This window comes from Schistocerca americana, chromosome 3, assembly GCF_021461395.2.
Source record: "Schistocerca americana isolate TAMUIC-IGC-003095 chromosome 3, iqSchAmer2.1, whole genome shotgun sequence".
NCBI classification, from domain to species: Eukaryota; Metazoa; Arthropoda; class Insecta; order Orthoptera; family Acrididae; genus Schistocerca; species Schistocerca americana.
The window spans coordinates 86582731-86605418 of NC_060121.1; positions in this window are offsets into that span (position 1 = coordinate 86582731).

The following is a 22688-nucleotide window of genomic DNA, read 5'->3' on the forward strand; positions in this document are numbered from 1 at the left end:
CACAGGAGAGGTTCAAATCATAGAAAGTTAGAGTGTCAGTCCTCTTGTACTTAAGTCGGCATTGTGCCATTTGTATTAAATTCGGATGCAATTTCTGTGTTTCATCGTCAATAAGAAGGTCCAAGGTATACATTAAACCTGAAGTGAAGCATCGGAATCTAAAACTGGATTCACAGGAGAGGTTCAAATAATAGAGAGTTAGAGTGTCAGTCCTCTTGTACTTAAGTCGGCATTGTGACTTTTGTATTGAATTCGGATGCAATTTCTGTGTTTCATCGTCAATAAGAAGGTCCAATGTATACAGTAAACCTGAAGTGAAGCATCGGAATCTAAAACAGGACTCACAGGAGAGGTTCAGACCATAGAAAATTAGAGTGTCAGTCCTCTTGTTCTTAAGTCGGCAGTGTGCCTTTTGTATTAAATTCGGATGCAATTTCTGTGTTTCATCGTCAATAAGAAGGACCAAGGGATACAGTAAACATGAAGTGAAGCATCGGATACTAAAACTGGACTCACGGGAGAGGTTCAAAACATACAAAGTTAGAGTGTCAGTGCTCTTGTACTTATGTTGGCATTGTGCCTTTTGTAAAAAATTCGGATGCAATTTCTGTGCCTCATCGTCAATAGGAAGGTCCAAGGTACACAGTAAACTTGAAGTGAAACATCGGAATCCGTAACTGGACTCACAGGAGAGGTTCAAATCATAGAAAGTTAGAGTGTCAGTCCTCTTGTACTTATGTCGGCATTGTGCATTTTGTATTAAATTCGGATGCAATTTCTGTGTTTCATCGTCAATAAGAAGGACCAAGGGATACAGTAAACCTGAAGTGAAGCATCGGAAACTAAAACTGGACACACGGGAGAGGTTGAAATCATAGAAAGTTAGAGTGTCAGTCCTCTTGTACTTACGTTGGCATTGTGCCTTTTGCAATAAATTCGGATGAAATTTCTGTTCTTCATCGTCAAAAAGAAGGTCCAAGGTATACAGTAAACGTGATGTGAAGCATCGGAATCTGAAACTGGACTCAAAGGAGAGGTCCAAATCATAGAAAGTTAGAGTGTGAGTCCTCTTGTACTTAAGTCGGCATTGTGCCTTTTGTATTAAATTAGGATGCAATTTCTGTTTTTCATCGTCAATAAGAAGGTCCAATGTATACATTAAACCTGAAGTGAAGCATCGGAATCAAAAACAGGACTCACAGGAGAGGTTCAAATCATAGAAAGTTAGAGTGTCAGTGCTCTTGTACTTAAGGCGGCATTGTGCCTTTTGTAAAAAATTCGGATGCAATTTCTGTGGTTCATCGTCAATAAGAAGGTCCAAAGTATACAGTAAACCTGAAGTGAAACATCGGAATCCGTAACTGGACTCACAGGAGAGGTCCAAAACATTGAAAGTTAGAGTGTCCGTCCTCTTGTACTTAAGTCGGCATTGTGCCATTTGTATTATATTCGGATGCAATTTCTGTGTTTCATCGTCAATAAGAAGGTCCTAGGTATACAGTAAACCTGAAGTGAAGCATCGGAATCTAAAACTGGACTCACAGGAGAACTTCAAATCATAGAAAGTTGGAGTGTCAGTCCTCTTGACTTAAGTCAGCATTGTGCCTTTTGTATTAAATTCGGATGCAATATCTGTGTTTCATCGTCAATAAGAGTGTCAAAGGCATACAGTAAACCTGAAGTGAAGCATCGGAATCTAAAACAAGGACTCACAGGACAGGTTCAAATCATAGAAAGTTAGAGTGTCAGTCCTCTTGTACTTATGTCGGCATTGTGCACTTTGTATTAAAATCGGATGCAATTTCTGTGTTTCATCGTCAATAAGAAGGACCAAGGGATACAGTTACCCTGAAGTGAAGCATCGGAAACTGTAACTGGACTGACGGGAGAGGTTGAAATCAAAGAAAGTTAGAGTGTCAATCCTCTTGTACTTCAGTCGGCATTGTGCCTTTTGTATTAAATTCGGATGCAATTTCTGTGTCGCATCGTCAATAAGAAGGTCCAAGGAATACAGTAAACCTGAAGTGATGCATCGTAACCTAAAACTGGACTCACAGGAGAGGTTCAAATCATAGAAAGATAGAGTGTCAGTCCTCTTGTACTTATGTCGGCATTGTGCCTTTTGTATTAAATTCGGATGCAATTTCTGTGTTTCATCGTCAATAAGAAGGTCCAAGGGGTACAGTAAACCTGAAGTGAAGCATCGGAATCTAAAACTGGACTCACAAGTCAGGTTCAAATCAAAGAAAGTTAGAGTGTCAGTCGTCTTGTACTTAAGTCGGCATTGTGCCTTTTGTATTAAATTCGGATGCAATTTCTGTGTTTCATCGTCAATAAGAAGGTCCAAGGGAAGCAATAAACCTGAAGTGAAACATCGGAATCTAAAACTGGACTCACAGGAGAGGTTCAAATCATAGAAAGTTAGAGTGTCAGTCCTCTTGTACTTAAGTCGGCATTGTGCCTTTTGTATTAAATTCGGATGCAATATCTGTGTTTCATCATCAATAAGAAGGTCCAAGGTAAACAGTAAACCTGAAGTGAAGCATCGGAATCTAAAACTGGACTCACAGGAGAGGTTCAAATCATAGAAAGTTAGAGTGTCAGTCCTCTTGTACTTAAGTCGGCATTGTGCCTTTTGTATTAAATTCGGATGCAATTTCTGTGTTTCATCGTCAATAAGAAGCTCCAAGGGATACAGTAAACCTGAAGTGAAGCATCGGATACTAAAACTGGACTCACGGGAGAGGTTCAATACATACAAAGTTAGAGTGTCAGTGCTCTTGTACTTATGTTGGCATTGTGCCATTTGTAAAAAATTCGGATGCAATTTCTGTGCCTCATCGTCAATAGGAAGGTCCAAGGTACACAGTAAACTTGAAGTGAAACATCGGAATCCGTAACTGGACTCACAGGAGAGGTTCAACTCATAGAAAGTTAGAGTGTCAGTCCTCTTGTATTTATGTCGGCATTGTGCCTTTTGTATTACATTCGGATGCAATTTCTGTGTTTCATCGTCAATAAGAAGGACCAAGGGATACAGTAAACCTGAAGTGAAGCATCGGAAACTAAAACTGGACACACGGGAGAGGTTGAAATCATAGAAAGTTAGAGTGTCAGTCCTCTTGTACTTACGTTGGCATTGTGCCTTTTGCAATAAATTCGGATGCAATTTCTGTGCTTCATCGTCAAAAAGAAGGTCCAAGGTATACAGTAAACGTGATGTGAAGCATCGGAATCTGAAACTGGACTCAAAGGAGAGGTCCAAATCATAGAAAGTTAGAGTGTGAGTCCTCTTGTACTTAAGTCGGCATTGTGCCTTTTGTATTAAATTAGGATGCAATTTCTGTTTTTCATCGTCAATAAGAAGGTCCAATGTATACAGTAAACCTGAAGTGAAGCATCGGAATCAAAAACAGGACTCACAGGAGAGGTTCAAATCATAGAAAGTTAGAGTGTCAGTGCTCTTGTACTTAAGTCGGCATTGTGCCTTTTGTAAAAAATTCGGATGCAATTTCTGTGGTTCATCGTCAATAAGAAGGTCCTAGGTATACAGTAAACCTGAAGTGAAGCATCGGAATCTAAAACTGGACTCACAGGAGAACTTCAAATCATAGAAAGTTGGAGTGTCAGTCCTCTTGACTTAAGTCAGCATTGTGCCTTTTGTATTAAATTCGGATGCAATATCTGTGTTTCATCGTCAATAAGAATGTCAAAGGCATACAGTAAACCTGAAGTGAAGCATCGGAATCTAAAACAAGGACTCACAGGACAGGTTCAAATCATAGAAAGTTAGAGTGTCAGTCCTCTTGTACTTATGTCGGCATTGTGCACTTTGTATTAAAATCGGATGCAATTTCTGTGTTTCATCGTCAATAAGAAGGACCAAGGGATACAGTTACCCTGAAGTGAAGCATCGGAAACTGTAACTGGACTGACGGGAGAGGTTGAAATCAAAGAAAGTTAGAGTGTCAATCCTCTTGTACTTCAGTCGGCATTGTGCCTTTTGTATTAAATTCGGATGCAATTTCTGTGTCGCATCGTCAATAAGAAGGTCCAAGGAATACAGTAAACCTGAAGTGATGCATCGTAACCTAAAACTGGACTCACAGGAGAGGTTCAAATCATAGAAAGATATAGTGTCATTCCTCTTGTACTTATGTCGGCATTGTGCCTTTTGTATTAAATTCGGATGCAATTTCTGTGTTTCATCGTCAATAAGAAGGTCCAAGGGGTACAGTAAACCTGAAGTGAAGCATCGGAATCTAAAACTGGACTCACAAGTCAGGTTCAAATCAAAGAAAGTTAGAGTGTCAGTCGTCTTGTACTTAAGTCGGCATTGTGCCTTTTGTATTAAATTCGGATGCAATTTCTGTGTTTCATCGTCAATAAGAAGGTCCAAGGGAAGCAATAAACCTGAAGTGAAACATCGGAATCTAAAACTGGACTCACAGGAGAGGTTCAAATCATAGAAAGTTAGAGTGTCAGTCCTCTTGTACTTAAGTCGGCATTGTGCCTTTTGTATTAAATTCGGATGCAATATCTGTGTTTCATCATCAATAAGAAGGTCCAAGGTAAACAGTAAACCTGAAGTGAAGCATCGGAATCTAAAACTGGACTCACAGGAGAGGTTCAAATCATAGAAAGTTAGAGTGTCAGTCCTCTTGTACTTAAGTCGGCATTGTGCCTTTTGTATTAAATTCGGATGCAATTTCTGTGTTTCATCGTCAATAAGAAGCTCCAAGGGATACAGTAAACCTGAAGTGAAGCATCGGATACTAAAACTGGACTCACGGGAGAGGTTCAAAACATACAAAGTTAGAGTGTCAGTGCTCTTGTACTTATGTTGGCATTGTGCCATTTGTAAAAAATTCGGATGCAATTTCTGTGCCTCATCGTCAATAGGAAGGTCCAAGGTACACAGTAAACTTGAAGTGAAACATCGGAATCCGTAACTGGACTCACAGGAGAGGTTCAAATCATAGAAAGTTAGAGTGTCAGTCCTCTTGTATTTATGTCGGCATTGTGCCTTTTGTATTACATTCGGATGCAATTTCTGTGTTTCATCGTCAATAAGAAGGACCAAGGGATACAGTAAACCTGAAGTGAAGCATCGGAAACTAAAACTGGACACACGGGAGAGGTTGAAATCATAGAAAGTTAGAGTGTCAGTCCTCTTGTACTTACGTTGGCATTGTGCCTTTTGCAATAAATTCGGATGCAATTTCTGTGCTTCATCGTCAAAAAGAAGGTCCAAGGTATACAGTAAACGTGATGTGAAGCATCGGAATCTGAAACTGGACTCAAAGGAGAGGTCCAAATCATAGAAAGTTAGAGTGTCAGTCCTCTTGTACTTAAGTCGGCATTGTGCCTTTTGAATTAAATTCGGATGCAATTTCTGTGTTTCATCGTCAATAAGAAGGTCCAAGGGTAACAGTAAACCTGAAGTGAGGCATCGGAATCTAAAACTGGACTCACAGGAGAGGTTCAAATCGTAGAAATTTAGAGTTTCAGTCCTCTTGTACTTATGTCGAGATTGTGCCATTTGTATTAAATTCGGATGCAATTTCTGTATTTCATCGTCAAGAAGGGGGTCCATGGGATACAGTAAACCTGGCGTGAAGCATCGGAATCTAAAACTGGACTCACAGGAGAGGTTCAAATCATAGAAAGTAAGAGTGTCAGTCCTCTGGTACTTACGTCGGCATTGTGCCTTTTGTATTAAATTTGGATGCCATTTCTGTGTTTCATCGTCAATAAGAGGGTCCAAGGGATACAGTAAACCTGAAGTGAAGCATCGGAATCTTAAACGGGACTAACAGGAGAGGTTCAAATCATAGAAAGTTAGAGTGTCAGTCCTCTAGTACTTAAGTCGGCATTGTGCCTTTTGTATTAAATTCGGATGCAATTTCTGTGTTTCATCGCCGATAAGAAGGTCCAAGGGAAACAGTAAACCTGAACTGAAGCATCGGAATCTAAAACTGGACTCACAGGAGAGGTTCAAATCATAGAAAGTCAGGGTGTCATTCCTCTTGTACTTAAGTCGGCTTTGTGCCTTTTGTAATAAATTTGGATGCAATTTCTGTGTTTCATCGTCAATAAGAAGGTCCAAGGTATACAGAAAACCTGAAGTGAAGCATCGGAATCTAAATCTGCACTCACAGGAGAGGTTAAAATCAAAGAAAGTTAGAGTGTCAGTCCTCTTGTACTTAAGTCGGCATTGTGCCTTTTGTATTAAATTCGGATGCAATTTCTGTGATTCATCGTCAATAAGAAGGTCCAAGGTATACAGTAAACCTGAAGTGAAGCAATGGAAACTAAAACTGGACTCACGGGAGAGGTTAAAATCATACAAAGTTAGAGTGTCAGTCCTCTTGTACTTAAGTCGGCATTGTGCATTTTGTTATAAGTTCGGATGCAATTTCTGTGCTTCATCGTCAATAAGAAGGTCCAAGGTATACAGTAAACCTGCAGTGAAGAATCGGAATCCAAAAATGGACTCACAGGAGAGATGCAAATCAAGAAAGTTAGAGTGTCAGTCCTCTTGTACTTAAGTCGGCATTGTGCCTATTGTATTAAATTCGGATGCAATTTCTGTGTTTCATCGTCAATAAGAAGGTCCAAGGTATACAGTAAACATGAAGTGAAGCATCGGAATCTAAAACTGGACTTACAGGAGGGGTTATATCATAGAAAGTTAGAGTGTCAGTCCTCTTGTACTTAAGTCGGCATTGTGCCTTTTGTATTAAATTCAGATGCAATTTCTGTGTTTCATCGTAAATAAGAAGGGCCAATGTATACAGTAAACCTGAAGTGAAGCATCGGAATCTAAAACAGGACTTACAGGAGGGGTTATATCATAGAAAGTTAGAGTGTCAGTCCCCTTGTACTTAAGTCGGCATTGTGCTTTTTGTATTACATTCGGATGCAATTACTGTGTTTCATCGTCAGTAAGAGGGTCCAAGGGATACAGTAAACCTGAAGTGAAGCATTGGAAACTAAAACTGGACTCACGGAAGAGGTTCAAATCATAGAAAGTTAGAGTGTCATTCCCCTTGTACTTAAGTCGGCATTGTGCTTTTTGTATTACATTCGGATGCAATTACTGTGTTTCATCGTCAGTAAGAGGGTCCAAGGGATACAGTAAACATGCAGTGAAGCATCGGAATCTAAGGCTGGAATCACAGGAGAGGTTCAAATCATAGAAAGTTAGAGTGTCAATCCTCTTGTACTTATGTCGGCATTGTGCCTTTTGTATTAAATTCGGATGCAATTTCTGTGTTTCATCGTCAATAAGAAGGTCCAAGGGAAACAGTAAACTTGAAGTGAGACATCGGAATCTAAAACTGGACTCACAGGAGAGGTTCAAATCGTAGAAATTTAGAGTTTCAGTCCTCTTGTACTTATGTCGAGATTGTGCCATTTGTATTAAATTCGGATGCAATATCTGTATTTCATCGTCAAGAAGTAGGTCCATGGGATACAGTAAACCTGGCGTGAAGCATCGGAATCTAAAACTGGACTCACAGGAGAGGTTCAAATCATAGAAAGTTAGAGTGTCAGTCCTCTTGTACTTAAGTCGGCATTGTGCCGTTTGTATTAAATTCGGATGCAATTTCTGTGTTTCATCGTCAATAAGAAGGTGCAAGGTATACAGTAAACATGCAGTGAAGCATCGAAATCTAAAACTGGACTCGAAGGAGAGGTTCAAATCATAGAAAGTTAGAGTGTCAGTCCTCTTGTACTTAAGTCGGCATTGTGCATTTTTTATTATATTTGGATGCAATTTCTGTGTTTCATCGTCAATAAGAAGGACCAAGGGATACAGTTAACCTGAAGTGAAGCATCGGAAACTATAACTGGACTCACGGGAGAGGTTGAAATCATAGAAAGTTAGAGTGTCAATCCTCTTGTACTTAAGTCGGCATTGTGCCTTTTGTATTAAATTCGGATGCAATTTCTGTGTCGCATCGTCAATAAGAAGGTCCAAGGAATACAGTAAACCTGAAGTGATGCATCGGAACCTAAAACTGGACTCACAGGAGAGGTTCAAATCATAGAAAGTTAGAGTGTCAGTCCTCTCGTACTTAAGTCGGCATTGTGCCATTTGTATTAAATTCGGATGCAATTTCTGTGTTTCATCGTCAATAAGAAGGACCAAGGGATAAAGTAAACCTGAAGTGAAGCATTGGAAACTAAAACTGGACTCACGGAAGAGGTTCAAATCATAGAAAGTTAGAGTGTCAGTCCTCTTGTACTTAAGTCGGCATTGTGCCTTTTGTATTAAATTCGGATGCAATTTCTGTGTTTCATCGTCAATAAGAAGGTCCAAGGTATACAGTAAAATTGAAGAGAAGCAACGGAATCTAAAACTGGACTTACAGGAGGGGTTATATCATAGAAAGTTAGAGTGTCAGTCCCCTTGTACTTAAGTCGGCATTGTGCTTTTTGTATTACATTCGGATGCAATTACTGTGTTTCATCGTCAGTAAGAGGGTCCAAGGGATACAGTAAACATGCAGTGAAGCATCGGAATCTAAGGCTGGAATCACAGGAGAGGTTCAAATCATAGAAAGTTAGAGTGTCATTCCTCTTGTACTTATGTCGGCATTGTGCCTTTTGTATTAAATTCGGATGCAATTTCTGTGTTTCATCGTCAATAAGAAGGTCCAAGGGAAACAGTAAACTTGAAGTGAGACATCGGACTCTAAAACTGGACTCACAGGAGAGGTTCAAATCGTAGAAATTTAGAGTTTCAGTCCTCTTGTACTTATGTCGAGATTGTGCCATTTGTATTAAATTCGGATGCAATATCTGTATTTCATCGTCAAGAAGAAGGTCCATGGGATACAGTAAACCTGGCGTGAAGCATCGGAATCTAAAACTGGACTCACAGGAGAGGTTCAAATCATAGAAAGTTAGAGTGTCAGTCCTCTTGTACTTAAGTCGGCATTGTGCCGTTTGTATTAAATTCGGATGCAATTTCTGTGTTTCTTCGTCAATAAGAAGGTGCAAGGTATACAGTAAACATGCAGTGAAGCATCGAAATCTAAAACTGGACTCGAAGGAGAGGTTCAAATCATAGAAAGTTAGAGTGTCAGTCCTCTTGTACTTATGTCGGCATTGTGCATTTTTTATTATATTTGGATGCAATTTCTGTGTTTCATCGTCAATAAGAAGGACCAAGGGATACAGTTAACCTGAAGTGAAGCATCGGAAACTATAACTGGACTCACGGGAGAGGTTGAAATCATAGAAAGTTAGAGTGTCAATCCTCTTGTACTTAAGTCGGCATTGTGCCTTTTGTATTAAATTCGGATGCAATTTCTGTGTCGCATCGTCAATAAGAAGGTCCAAGGAATACAGTATACCTGAAGTGATGCATCGGAACCTAAAACTGGACTCACAGGAGAGGTTCAAATCATATAAAGTTAGAGTGTCAGTCCTCTTGTACTTAAGTCGGCATTGTGCCTTTTGTATTAAATTCGGATGCAATTTCTGTGTTTCATCGTCAATAAGAAGGTCCAAGGGAAGCCATAAACCTGAAGTGAAACATCGGAATCTAAAACTGGACTCACAGGAGAGGCTCAAATCATAGAGAGTTAGAGTGTCAGTCCTCTTGTACTTAAGTCGGCATTGTGCCTTTTTTATTAAATTCGGATGCAATTTCTGTGTTTCATCGTCAATAAGGAGCTCCAAGGGATACAGTAAACCTGAAGTGAAACATCGGAATCTAAAACTGGTCTCACAGGAGAGGTTCAAATCATAGAAAGTTAGAGTGTCAGTCCTCTCGTACTTAAGTCGGCATTGTGCCACTTGTATTAAATTCGGATGCAATTTTTTGTGTTTCATCGTCAATAAGAAGGTCCAAGGTATACATTAAACCTGAAGTGAAGCATCGGAATCTAAATCTGGATTCACAGGAGAGGTTCCAATAATAGAGAGTTAGAGTGTCAGTCCTCTTGTACTTAAGTTGGCATTGTGACTTTTTGTATTGAATTCGGATGCAATTTCTGTGTTTCATCGTCAATAAGAAGGTCCAATGTATACAGTAAACCTGAAGTGAAGCATCGGAATCTAAAACAGGACTCACAGGAGAGGTTCAGATCATAGAAAATTAGAGTGTCAGTCCTCTTGTTCTTAAGTCGGCAGTGTGCCTTTTGTATTAAATTCGGATGCAATTTCTGTGTTTCATCGTCAATAAGAAGGACCAAGGGATACTGTAAACCTGAAGTGAAGCATCGGATACTAAAACTGGACTCACGGGAGAGGTTCAAAACATACAAAGTTAGAGTGTCAGTGCTCTTGTACTTATGTTGGCATTGTGCCATTTGTAAAAAATTCGGAGTCAATTTCTGTGCCTCATCGTCAATAGGATGGTCCAAGGTACACAGTAAACTTGAAGTGAAACATCGGAATCCGTAACTGGACTCACAGGAGAGGTTCAAATCATAGAAAGTTAGAGTGTCAGTCCTCTTGTACTTATGTCGGCATTGTGCCTTTTGTATTAAATTCAGATGCAATTTCTGTGTTTCATCGTCAATAAGAAGGACCAAGGGATACAGTAAACCTGAAGTAAAGCATCGGAAACTAAAACTGGACACACGGGAGAGGTTGAAAACATAGAAAGTTAGAGTGTCAGTCCTCTTGTACTTACGTTGGCATTGTGCCTTTTGCAATAAATTCGGATGCAATTTCTGTGCTTCATCGTCAAAAAGAAGGTCCAAGGTATACAGTAAACGTGATGTGAAGCATCGGAATCTGAATCTGGACTCAAAGGAGAGGTCCAAATCATAGAAAGTTAGAGTGTCACTCCTCTTGTACTTAAGTCTGGATTGTGCCTTTTGTGTTAAATTCGGATGCAATTTCTGTGTTTCATCGTCAATAAGAAGGTCCAATGTATACAGTAAACCTGAAGTGAAGCATCGGAATCTAAAACAGGACTCAGAGGAGAGGTTCAAATCATAAAAAGTTAGAGTGTCAGTGCTCTTGTACTTAAGTCGGCATTGTGCCTTTTGTAATAAATTCGGATGCAATTTCTGTGGTTCTTCGTCAATAAGAAGGTCCAAAGTATACAGTAAATCTGAAGTGAAACATCGGAATCCGTAACTGGACTCACAGGAGATGTCCAAATCATTGAAAGTTAGAGTGTCCGTCCTCTTGTACTTAAGTCGGCATTGTGCCTTTTGTATTAAATTCGGATGCAATTTCTGTGTTTCATCGTCAATACGAAGGCCCAAGAGATACAGTAAACCTGCTGTGATGCATCGGAATCTAAAACTGGACTCACGGGAGAGGTTCAAATCATAGGTAGTTAGAGTATCAGTCCTGTTGTACTTAAGTCTGCATTGTGCCTTTTGTATTAAATTCGGATGCAATTTCTGTGTTTCATCGTCAATAAGAAGCTCCAAGGGATACAGTAAACCTGAAGTGAAGCATCGGAATCTAAAACTGGACTCACAGGAGAGGTTCAAATCATAGAAAGTTAGAGTGTCAGTCCTCTTGTACTTAAGTCGGCATTGTGCCATTTGTATTAAATTCGGATGCAATTTCTGTGTTTCATCGTCAATAAGAAGGTCCTAGGTATACAGTAAACCTGAAGTGAAGCATCGGAATCTAAAACTGGACTCACAGGAGAGGTTCAAATAATAGAAAGTTAGAGTGTCAGTCCTCTTGTACTTAAGTCGGCATTGTGCCATTTGTATTAAATTCGGATGCAATTTCTGTTTTCCATCGTCAATAAGGAGGTCCAAGGTATACAGTAAACCTGAAGTGAAGCATCGGAATCTAAAAATGGACTCACAGGAGAGGTTCAAATAATAGAAAGTTAGAGTGTCAATCCTCTTGTACTTAAGTCGGCATTGTGCCTTTTGTATTAAATTGGGATGCAATTTCTGTGATTCTTCGTCAATAAGAAGGTCCAAAGTATACAGTAAACCTGAAGTGAAACATCGGAATCCGTAACTGGACTCACAGGAGAGGTCCAAATCATTGAAAGTTAGAGTGTCCGTCCTCTTGTACTTAAGTCGGCATTGTGCCATTTGTATTATATTCAGATACAATTTCTGTGTTTCATCGTCAATAAGAAAGTCCAAGGTATACAGCAAACCTGAAGTGAAGCATCGGAATCTATAACTGGACTCACAGGAGAGGTTCAAATCATAGAAAGTTAGAGTGTCAGTCCTCTTGTACTTAAGTCGGCGTTGTGCCTTTTGTATTAAATTCGGATGCAATTGCTGTGTTTCATCGTCAATAAGAAGGTCCAAGGTATACAGTAAACCTGAAGTGAAGCATCGGAATCTAAAACAGGACTCACAGGAGAGGTTCAAATCATAGAAAGTTAGAGTGTCAGTGCTCTTGTACTTAAGTCGGCATTGTGCCTTTTGTAAAAAATTCGGATGCAATTTCTGTGGTTCATCGTCATTAAGAAGGTCCAAAGTATACAGTAAACCTGAAGTGAAACATCGGAATCCGTAACTGGACTCACAGGAGAGGTCCAAAGCATTGAAAGTTAGAGTGTCCGTCGTCTTGTACTTAAGTCGGCATTGTGCCATTTGTATTATATTCGGATGCAATTTCTGCGTTTCATCGTCAATAAGAAGGTCCAAGGTATACAGAAAACCTGAAGTGAAGGATCGGAATCTAAAACTGGACTCACAGGAGAACTTCAAATCATAGAAAGTTGGAGTGTCAGTCCTCTTGACTTAAGTCAGCATTGTGCCTTTTGTATTAAATTCGGATGCAATTTCTGTGTTTCATCGTCAATAAGAATGTCAAAGGCATACAGTAAACCTAAAGTGAAGCATCGGAATCTAAAACAAGGACTCACAGGACAGGTTCAAATCATAGAAAGTTAGAGTGTCAGTCCTCTTGTACTTATGTCGGCATTGTGCATTTTGTATTAAATTCGGATGCAATTTCTGTGTTTCATCGTCAATAAGAAGGACCAAGGGATACAGTTAACCTGAAGTGAAGCATCGGAAACTATAACTGGACTCACGGGAGAGGTTGAAATCATAGAAAGTTACAGTGTCAATCCTCTTGTATTTAAGTCGGCATTGTGCCTTTTGTATTAAATTCGGATGCAATTTCTGTGTCGCATCGTCAATAAGAAGGTCCAAGGAATACAGTAAACCTGAAGTGATGCATCGGAACCTAAAACTGGACTCACAGGAGAGGTTCAAATCATAGAAAGTTAGAGTGTCAGTCCTCTTGTACTTAAGTCGGCATTGTGCCTTTTGTATTAAATTCGGATGCAATTTCTGTGTTTCATCGTCAATAAGAAGGTCCAAGGGAAGCAATAAACCTGAAGTGAAACATTGGAATCTAAAACTGGACTCACAGGACAGGTTCAAATCATAGAAAGTTAGAGTGTCAGTCCTCTTGTACTTATGTCGGCATTGTGCCTTTTGTATTAAATTCGGATGCAATATCTGTGTTTCATCATCAATAAGAAGGTCCAAGGTAAACAGTAAACCTGAAGTGAAACATCGGAATCTAAAACAGGACTCACAGGTGAGGTTCAAATCATAGAAAGTTAGAGTGTTAGTCCTCTTGTACTTAAGACGGCATTGTGCCTTTTGTATTAAATTCGGATGCAATTTCTGTGTTTCATCGTCAATAAGAAGCTCCAAGGGATACAGTAAACCTGAAGTGAAACATCGGAATCTAAAACTGTTCTCACAGGAGAGGTTCAAATCATAGAAAGTTAGAGTGTCAGTCCTCTTGTACTTAAGTCGGCATTGTGCCATTTGTATTAAATTCGGATGCAATTTCTGTGTTTCATCGTCAATAAGAAGGACCAAGGGATACAGTAAACCTGAAGTGAAGCATCGGAAACTAAAACTGGACACACGGGAGAGGTTGAAATCATAGAAAGTGAGAGTGTCAGTCCTCTTGTACTTACGTTGGCATTGTACCTTTTGCAATAAATTCGGATGCAATTTCTGTGCTTCATCGTCAAAAAGAAGGTCCAAGGTATACAGTAAACGTGATGTGAAGCATCGGAATCTGAAACTGGACTCAAAGGAGAGGTCCAAATCATAGAAAGTTAGAGTGTCAGTCCTCTTGTACTTAAGTCGGCATTGTGCCTTTTGTATTAAATTAGGATGCAATTTCTGTTTTTCATCGTCAATAAGAAGGTCCAATGTATAAAGTAAACCTGAAGTGAAGCATCGGAATCTAAAACAGGACTCACAGGAGAGGTTCAAATCATAGAAAGTTAGAGTGTCAGTGCTCTTGTACTTAAGTCGGCATTGTGCCTTTTGTAAAAAATTCGGATGCAATTTCTGTGGTTCATCGTCATTAAGAAGGTCCAAAGTATACAGTAAACCTGAAGTGAAACATCGGAATCCGTAACTGGACTCACAGGAGAGGTCCAAAGCATTGAAAGTTAGAGTGTCCGTCCTCTTGTACTTAAGTCGGCATTGTGCCATTTGTATTATATTCGGATGCAATTTCTGCGTTTCATCGTCAATAAGAAGGTCCAAGGTATACAGTAAACCTGAAGTGAAGCATCGGAATCTAAAACTGGACTCACAGGAGAACTTCAAATCATAGAAAGTTGGAGTGTCAGTCCTCTTGACTTAAGTCAGCATTGTGCCTTTTGTATTAAATTCGGATGCAATTTCTGTGTTTCATCGTCAATAAGAATGTCAAAGGCATACAGTAAACCTGAAGTGAAGCATCGGAATCTAAAACAAGGACTCACAGGACAGGTTCAAATCATAGAAAGTTAGGGTGTCAGTCCTCTTGTACTTATGTCGGCATTGTGCATTTTGTATTAAATTCGGATGCAATTTCTGTGTCGCATCGTCAATAAGAAGGTCCAAGGAATACAGTAAACCTGAAGTGATGCATCGGAACCTAAAACTGGACTCACAGGAGAGGTTCAAATCATAGAAAGTTAGAGTGTCAGTCCTCTTGTACTTAAGTCGGCATTGTGCCTTTTGTATTAAATTCGGATGCAATTTCTGTGTTTCATCGTCAATAAGAAGGTCCAAGGGAAGCAATAAACCTGAAGTGAAACATCGGAATCTAAAACTGGACTCACAGGACAGGTTCAAATCATAGAAAGTTAGAGTGTCAGTCCTCTTGTACTTAAGTCGGCATTGTGCCTTTTGTATTAAATTCGGATGCAATTTCTGTGTTTCATCGTCAATAAGAATGTCAAAGGCATACAGTAAACCTGAAGTGAAACATCGGAATCTAAAACAAGGACTCACAGGACAGGTTCAAATCATAGAAAGTTAGAGTGTCAGTCCTCTTGTACTTATGTCGGCATTGTGCATTTTGTATTAAATTCGGATGCAATTTCTGTGTTTCATCGTCAATAAGAAGGACCAAGGGATACAGTTAACCTGAAGTGAAGCATCGGAAACTATAACTGGACTCACGGGAGAGGTTAAAAACATAGAAAGTTACAGTGTCAATCCTCTTGTACTTAAGTCGGCATTGTGCCTTTTGTATTAAATTCGGATGCAATTTCTGTGTCGCATCGTCAATAAGAAGGTCCAAGGAATACAGTAAACCTGAAGTGATGCATCGGAACCTAAAACTGGACTCACAGGAGAGGTTCAAATCATAGAAAGTTAGAGTGTCAGTCCTCTTGTACTTAAGTCGGCATTGTGCCTTTTGTATTAAATTCGGATGCAATTTCTGTGTTTCATCGTCAATAAGAAGGTCCAAGGGATACAGTAAACATGAAGTGAAGCATCGGATACTAAAACTGGACTCACGGGAGAGGTTCAAAACATACAAAGTTAGAGTGTCAGTGCTCTTGTACTTATGTTGGCATTGTGCCTTTTGTAAAAAATTCGGATGCAATTTCTGTGCCTCATCGTCAATAGGAAGGTCCAAGGTACACAGTAAACTTGAAGTGAAACATCGGAATCCGTAACTGGACTCACAGGAGAGGTTCAAATCATAGAAAGTTAGAGTGTCAGTCCTCTTGTACTTATGTCGGCATTGTGCCTTTTGTATTAAATTCGGATGCAATTTCTGTGTTTCATCGTCAATAAGAAGGACCAAGGGATACAGTTACCCTGAAGTGAAGCATCGGAAACTATAACTGGACTCACGGGAGAGGTTGAAATCAAAGAAAGTTAGAGTGTCAATCCTCTTGTACTTCAGTCGGCATTGTGCCTTTTGTATTAAATTCGGATGCAGTTTCTGTGTCGCATCGTCAATAAGAAGGTCCAAGGAATACAGTAAACCTGAAGTGATGCATCGTAACCTGAAACTGGACTCACAGGAGAGGTTCAAATCATAGAAAGTTAGAGTGTCAGTCCTCTTGTACTTATGTCGGCATTGTGCCTTTTGTATTAAATTCGGATGCAATTTCTGTGTTTCATCGTCAATAAGAAGGTCCAAGGGGTACAGTAAACTTGAAGTGAAGCATCGGAATCTAAAACTGGACTCACAGGGCAGGTTCAAATCAAAGAAAGTTAGAGTGTCAGTCGTCTTGTACTTAAGTCGGCATTGTGCCTTTTGTATTAAATTCGGATGCAATTTCAGTGTTTCATCGTCAATAAGAAGGTCCAAGGGAAGCAATAAACCTGAAGTGAAACATCGGAATCTAAAACTGGACTCACAGGAGAGGTTCAAATCATAGAAAGTTAGAGTGTCAATCCTCTTGTACTTAAGTCGGCATTGTGCCTTTTGTATTAAATTCGGATGCAATTTCTGTGTCGCATCGTCAATAAGAAGGTCCAAGGAATACAGTAAACCTGAAGTGATGCATCGGAACCTAAAACTGGACTCACAGGAGAGGTTCAAATCATAGAAAGTTAGAGTGTCAGTCCTCTTGTACTTAAGTCGGCATTGTGCCTTTTGTATTAAATTCGGATGCAATTTCTGTGTTTCAGCGTCAATAAGAAGGTCCAAGGGAAGCAATAAACCTGAAGTGAAACATCGGAATCTAAAACTGGACTCACAGGAGAGGTTCAAATCATAGAAAGTTAGAGTGTCAGTCCTCTTGTACTTAAGTCGGCATTGTGCCTTTTGTATTAAATTCGGATGCAATATCTGTGTTTCATCATCAATAAGAAGGTCCAAGGTAAACAGTAAACCTGAAGTGAAGCATCGGAATCTAAAACTGGACTCACAGGTGAGGTTCAAATCATAGAAAGTTAGAGTGTTAGTCCTCTTGTACTTCAGTCGGCATTGTGCTTTTTGTATTAAATTCGGATGCAATTTCTGTGTTTCATCGTCAATAAGAAGCTCCAAGGGATACAGTAAACCTGAAGTGAAACATCGGAATCTAAAACTGGTCTCACAGGAGAGGTTCAAATCATAGAAAGTTAGAGTGTCAGTCCTCTTGTACTTAAGTCGGCATTGTGCCATTTGTATTAAATTCGGATGCAATTTCTGTGTTTCATCGTCAATAAGAAGGTCCAAGGTATACATTAAACCTGAAGTGAAGCATCGGAATCAGAAAACTGGATTCACAGGAGAGGTTCAAATAATAGAGAGTTAGAGTGTCAGTCCTCTTGTACTTAAGTCGGCATTGTGACTTTTGTATTGAATTCGGATGCAATTTCTGTGTTTCATCGTCAATAAGAAGGTCCAATGTATACAGTAAACCTGAAGTGAAGGATCGGAATCTAAAACAGGACTCACAGGAGAGGTTCAGACCATAGAAAATTAGAGTGTCAGTCCTCTTGTTCTTAAGTCGGCAGTGTGCCTTTTGTATTAAATTCGGATGCAATTTCTGTGTTTCATCGTAAATAAGAAGGACCAAGGGATACAGTAAACATGAAGTGAAGCATCGGATACTAAAACTGGACTCACGGGAGAGGTTCAAAACATACAAAGTTAGAGTGTCAGTGCTCTTGTACTTATGTTGGCATTGTGCCTTTTGTAAAAAATTCGGATGCAATTTCTGTGCCTCATCGTCAATAGGAAGGTCCAAGGTACACAGTAAACTTGAAGTGAAACATCGGAATCCGTAACTGGACTCACAGGAGAGGTTCAAATCATAGAAAGTTAGAGTGTCAGTCCTCTTGTACTTATGTCGGCATTGTGCCTTTTGTATTAAATTCGGATGCAATTTCTGTGTTTCATCGTCAATAAGAAGGACCAAGGGATACAGTAAACCTGAAGTGAAGCATCGGAAACTAAAACTGGTCACACGGGAGAGGTTGAAATCATAGAAAGTTAGAGTGTCAGTCCTCTTGTACTTACGTTGGCATTGTGCCTTTTGCAATAAATTCGGATGCAATTTCTGTGCTTCATCGTCAAAAAGAAGGTCCAAGGTATACAGTAAACGTGATGTGAAGCATCGGAATCTGAAACTGGACTCAAAGGAGAGGTCCAAATCATAGAAAGTTAGAGTGTCAGTCCTCTTGTACTTAAGTCGGCATTGTGCCTTTTGTATTAAATTAGGATGCAATTTCTGTTTTTCATCGTCAATAAGAATGTCAAAGGCATACAGTAAACCTGAAGTGAAGCATCGGAATCTAAAACAAGGACTCACAGGACAGGTTCAAATCATAGAAAGTTAGAGTGTCAGTCCTCTTGTATATATGTCGGCATTGTGCATTTTGTATTAAATTCGGATGCAATTTCTGTGTTTCATCGTCAATAAGAAGGACCAAGGGATACAGTTACCCTGAAGTGAAGCATCGGAAACTATAACTGGACTCACGGGAGAGGTTGAAATCAAAGAAAGTTAGAGTGTCAATCCTCTTGTACTTCAGTCGGCATTGTGCCTTTTGTATTAAATTCGGATGCAGTTTCTGTGTCGCATCGTCAATAAGAAGGTCCAAGGAATACAGTAAACCTGAAGTGATGCATCGTAACCTGAAACTGGACTCACAGGAGAGGTTCAAATCATAGAAAGTTAGAGTGTCAGTCCTCTTGTACTTATGTCGGCATTGTGCCTTTTGTATTAAATTCGGATGCAATTTCTGTGTTTCATCGTCAATAAGAAGGTCCAAGGGGTACAGTAAACTTGAAGTGAAGCATCGGAATCTAAAACTGGACTCACAGGGCAGGTTCAAATCAAAGAAAGTTAGAGTGTCAGTCGTCTTGTACTTAAGTCGGCATTGTGCCTTTTGTATTAAATTCGGATGCAATTTCTGTGTTTCATCGTCAATAAGAAGGTCCAAGGGAAGCAATAAACCTGAAGTGAAACATCGGAATCTAAAACTGGACTCACAGGAGAGGTTCAAATCATAGAAAGTTAGAGTGTCAGTCCTCTTGTACTTAAGTCGGCATTGTGCCTTTTGTATTAAATTCGGATGCAATTTCTGTGTTTCATCGTCAATAAGAAGCTCCAAGGGATACAGTAAACCTGAAGTGAAACATCGGATTCTAAAACTGGTCTCACAGGAGAGGTTCAAATCATAGAAAGTTAGAGTGTCAGTCCTCTTGTACTTAAGTCGGCATTGTGCCATTTGTATTAAATTCGGATGCAATTTCTGTGTTTCATCGTCAATAAGAAGGTCCAAGGTATACATTAAACCTGAAGTGAAGCATCGGAATCTAAAACTGGATTCACAGGAGAGGTTCAAATAATAGAGACTTAGAGTGTTAGTCCTCTTGTACTTAAGTCGGCATTGTGACTTTTGTATTGATTTCGGATGCAATTTCTGTGTTTCATCGTCAATAAGAAGGTCCAATGTATACAGTAAACCTGAAGTGAAGCATCGGAATCTAAAACAGGACTCACAGGAGCGGTTCAGACCATAGAAAATTAGAGTGTCAGTCCTCTTGTTCTTAAGTCGGCAGTGTGCCTTTTTATTAAATTCGGATGCAATTTCTGTGTTTCATCGTCAATAAGAAGGACCAAGGGATACAGTAGACCTGAAGTGAAGCATCGGATACTAAAACTGGACTCACGGGAGAGGTTCAAAACATACAAAGTTAGAGTGTCAGTGCTCTTGTACTTATGTTGGCATTGTGCCATTTGTAAAAAATTCGGATGCAATTTCTGTGCCTCATCGTCAATAGGAAGGTCCAAGGTACACAGTAAACTTGAAGTGAAACATCGGAATCCGTAACTGGACTCACAGGAGAGGTTCAAATCATAGAAAGTTAGAGTGTCAGTCCTCTTGTATTTATGTCGGCATTGTGCCTTTTGTATTAAATTCGGATGCAATTTCTGTGTTTCATCGTCAATAAGAAGGACCAAGGGATACAGTAAACCTGAAGTGAAGCATCGGAAACTAAAACTGGACACACGGGAGAGGTTGAAATCATAGAAAGTTAGAGTGTCAGTCCTCTTGTACTTACGTTGGCATTGTGCCTTTTGCAATAAATTCGGATGCAATTTCTGTGCTTCATCGTCAAAAAGAAGGTCCAAGGTATACAGTGAACGTGATGTGAAGCATCGGAATCTGAAACTGGACTCAAAGGAGAGGTCCAAATCATAGAAAGTTAGAGTGTCAGTCCTCTTGTACTTAAGTCGGCATTGTGCCTTTTGAATTAAATTCGGATGCAATTTCTGTGTTTCATCGTCAATAAGAAGGTCCAAGGTATACGGAAAACCTGAAGTGAAGCATCGGAATCTAAAACTGCACTCACAGGAGAGGTTAAAATCAAAGAAAGTTAGAGTGTCAGTCCTCTTGTACTTAAGTCGGCATTGTGCCTTTTGTATTAAATTCAGATGCAATTTCTGTGTTTCATCGTCAATAAGAAGGGCCAATGTATACAGTAAACCTGAAGTGAAGCATCGGAATCTAAAACAGGACTTACAGGAAAGATTCAAATCATAGAAAAGTAAAGTGTCAGTCCTCTTGTACTTAAGTCGGCATTGTGCCTTTTGTATTAAATTCGGATGCAATTTCTGTGTTTCATCGTCAATAAGGAGGTCCAAGGTATACAGTAAACCTGAAGTGAAGCAACGGAAACTAAAACTGGACTCACGGGAGAGGTTAAAATCATACAAAGTTAGAGTGTCAGTCCTCTTGTACTTAAGTCGGCATTGTGCATTTTGTTACAAATTCGGATGCAATTTCTGTGCTTCATCGTCAATAAGAAGGTCCAAGGTATACAGTAAACCTGAAGTGAAGCATCGGAATCCAAAAATGGACTCACAGGAGAGATGCAAATCAAGAAAGTTAGAGTGTCAGTCCTCTTGTACTTAAGTCGGCATTGTGCCTATTGTATTAAATTCGGATGCAATTTCTGTGTTTCATCGTCAATAAGAAGGTCCAAGGTATGCAGTAAACATGAAGTGAAGCATCGGAATCTAAAACTGGACTTACAGGAGGGGTTATATCATAGGAAGTTAGAGTGTCAGTCCTCTTGTACTTAAGTCGGCATTGTGCCTTTTGTATTAAATTCGGATGCAATTTCTGTGTTTCATCGTAAATAAGAAGGGCCAATGTATACCGTAAACCTGAAGTGAAGCATCGGAATCTAAAACAGGACTCACAGGAAAGGTTCAAATCATAGATAATTAAAGTGTCAGTCCTCTTGTACTTAAGTCGGCATTGTGCCTTTTGTATTAAATTCGGATGCAATTTCTGTGTTTCATCGTCAATAAGAAGGACCAAGGGATACAGTAAACCTGAAGTGAAGCATCGGAAACTAAAACTGGACTCACGGAAGAGGTTCAAATCATAGAAAGTTAGAGTGTCAGTCCTCTTGTACTTAAGTCGGCATTGTGCCTTTTGTATTAAATTCGGTTGCAATTTCTGTGTTTCATCGTCAATAAGAAGGTCCAAGGTATACAGTAAACCTGAAGTGAAGCAACGGAATCTAAAACTGGACTTACAGGAGGGGTTATATCATAGAAAGTCAGAGTGTCAGTCCCCTTGTACTTAAGTCGGCATTGTGCCTTTTGTATTACATTCGGATGCAATTACTGTGTTTCATCGTCAATAAGAGGGTCCAAGGGATACAGTAAACATGCAGTGAAGCATCGGAATCTAAGGCTGGAATCACAGGAGAGGTTCAAATCATAGAAAGTTAGAGTGTCAGTCCTCTTGTACTTATGTCGGCATTGTGCCTTTTGTATTAAATTCGGATGCAATTTCTGTGTTTCATCGTCAATAAGAAGGTCCAAGGGAAACAGTAAACTTGAAGTGAGGCATCGGAATCTAAAACTGGACTCACAGGAGAGGTTCAAATCGTAGAAATTTAGAGTTTCAGTCCTCTTGTACTTATGTCGAGATTGTGCCATTTGTATTAAATTCGGATGCAATATCTGTATTTCATCGTCAAGAAGAAGGTCCATGGGATACAGTAAACCTGGCGTGAAGCATCGGAATCTAAAACTGGACTCACAGGAGAGGTTAAAATCATAGAAAGTAAGAGTGTCAGTCCTCTTGTGCTAAAGTGGGCATTGTGCCTTTAGTATTAAATTCGGATGCAATTTCTGTGTTTCGTCGTCAATAAGAAGGTCCAAGGGATACAGTAAACCTAAAGTGATGCATCGGAATCTAAAGCTGGACTCCCAGGAGAGGTTCAAATCATAGAAAGTTAGAGTGTCAGTCCTCTTGTACTTAAGTCGGCATTGTGCCGTTTGTATTAAATTCGGATGCAATTTCTGTGTTTCATCGTCAATAAGAAGGTGCAAGGTATACAGTAAACATGCAGTGAAGCATTGAAATCTAAAACTGGACTCGAAGGAGAGGTTCAAATCATAGAAAGTTAGAGTGTCGGTCCTGTTGTACTTCGGTCGGGATTGTGCCTTTTGTATTAAATTCGGAAGCAATTTCTGTGTTTCGTCGACCATAAGAAGG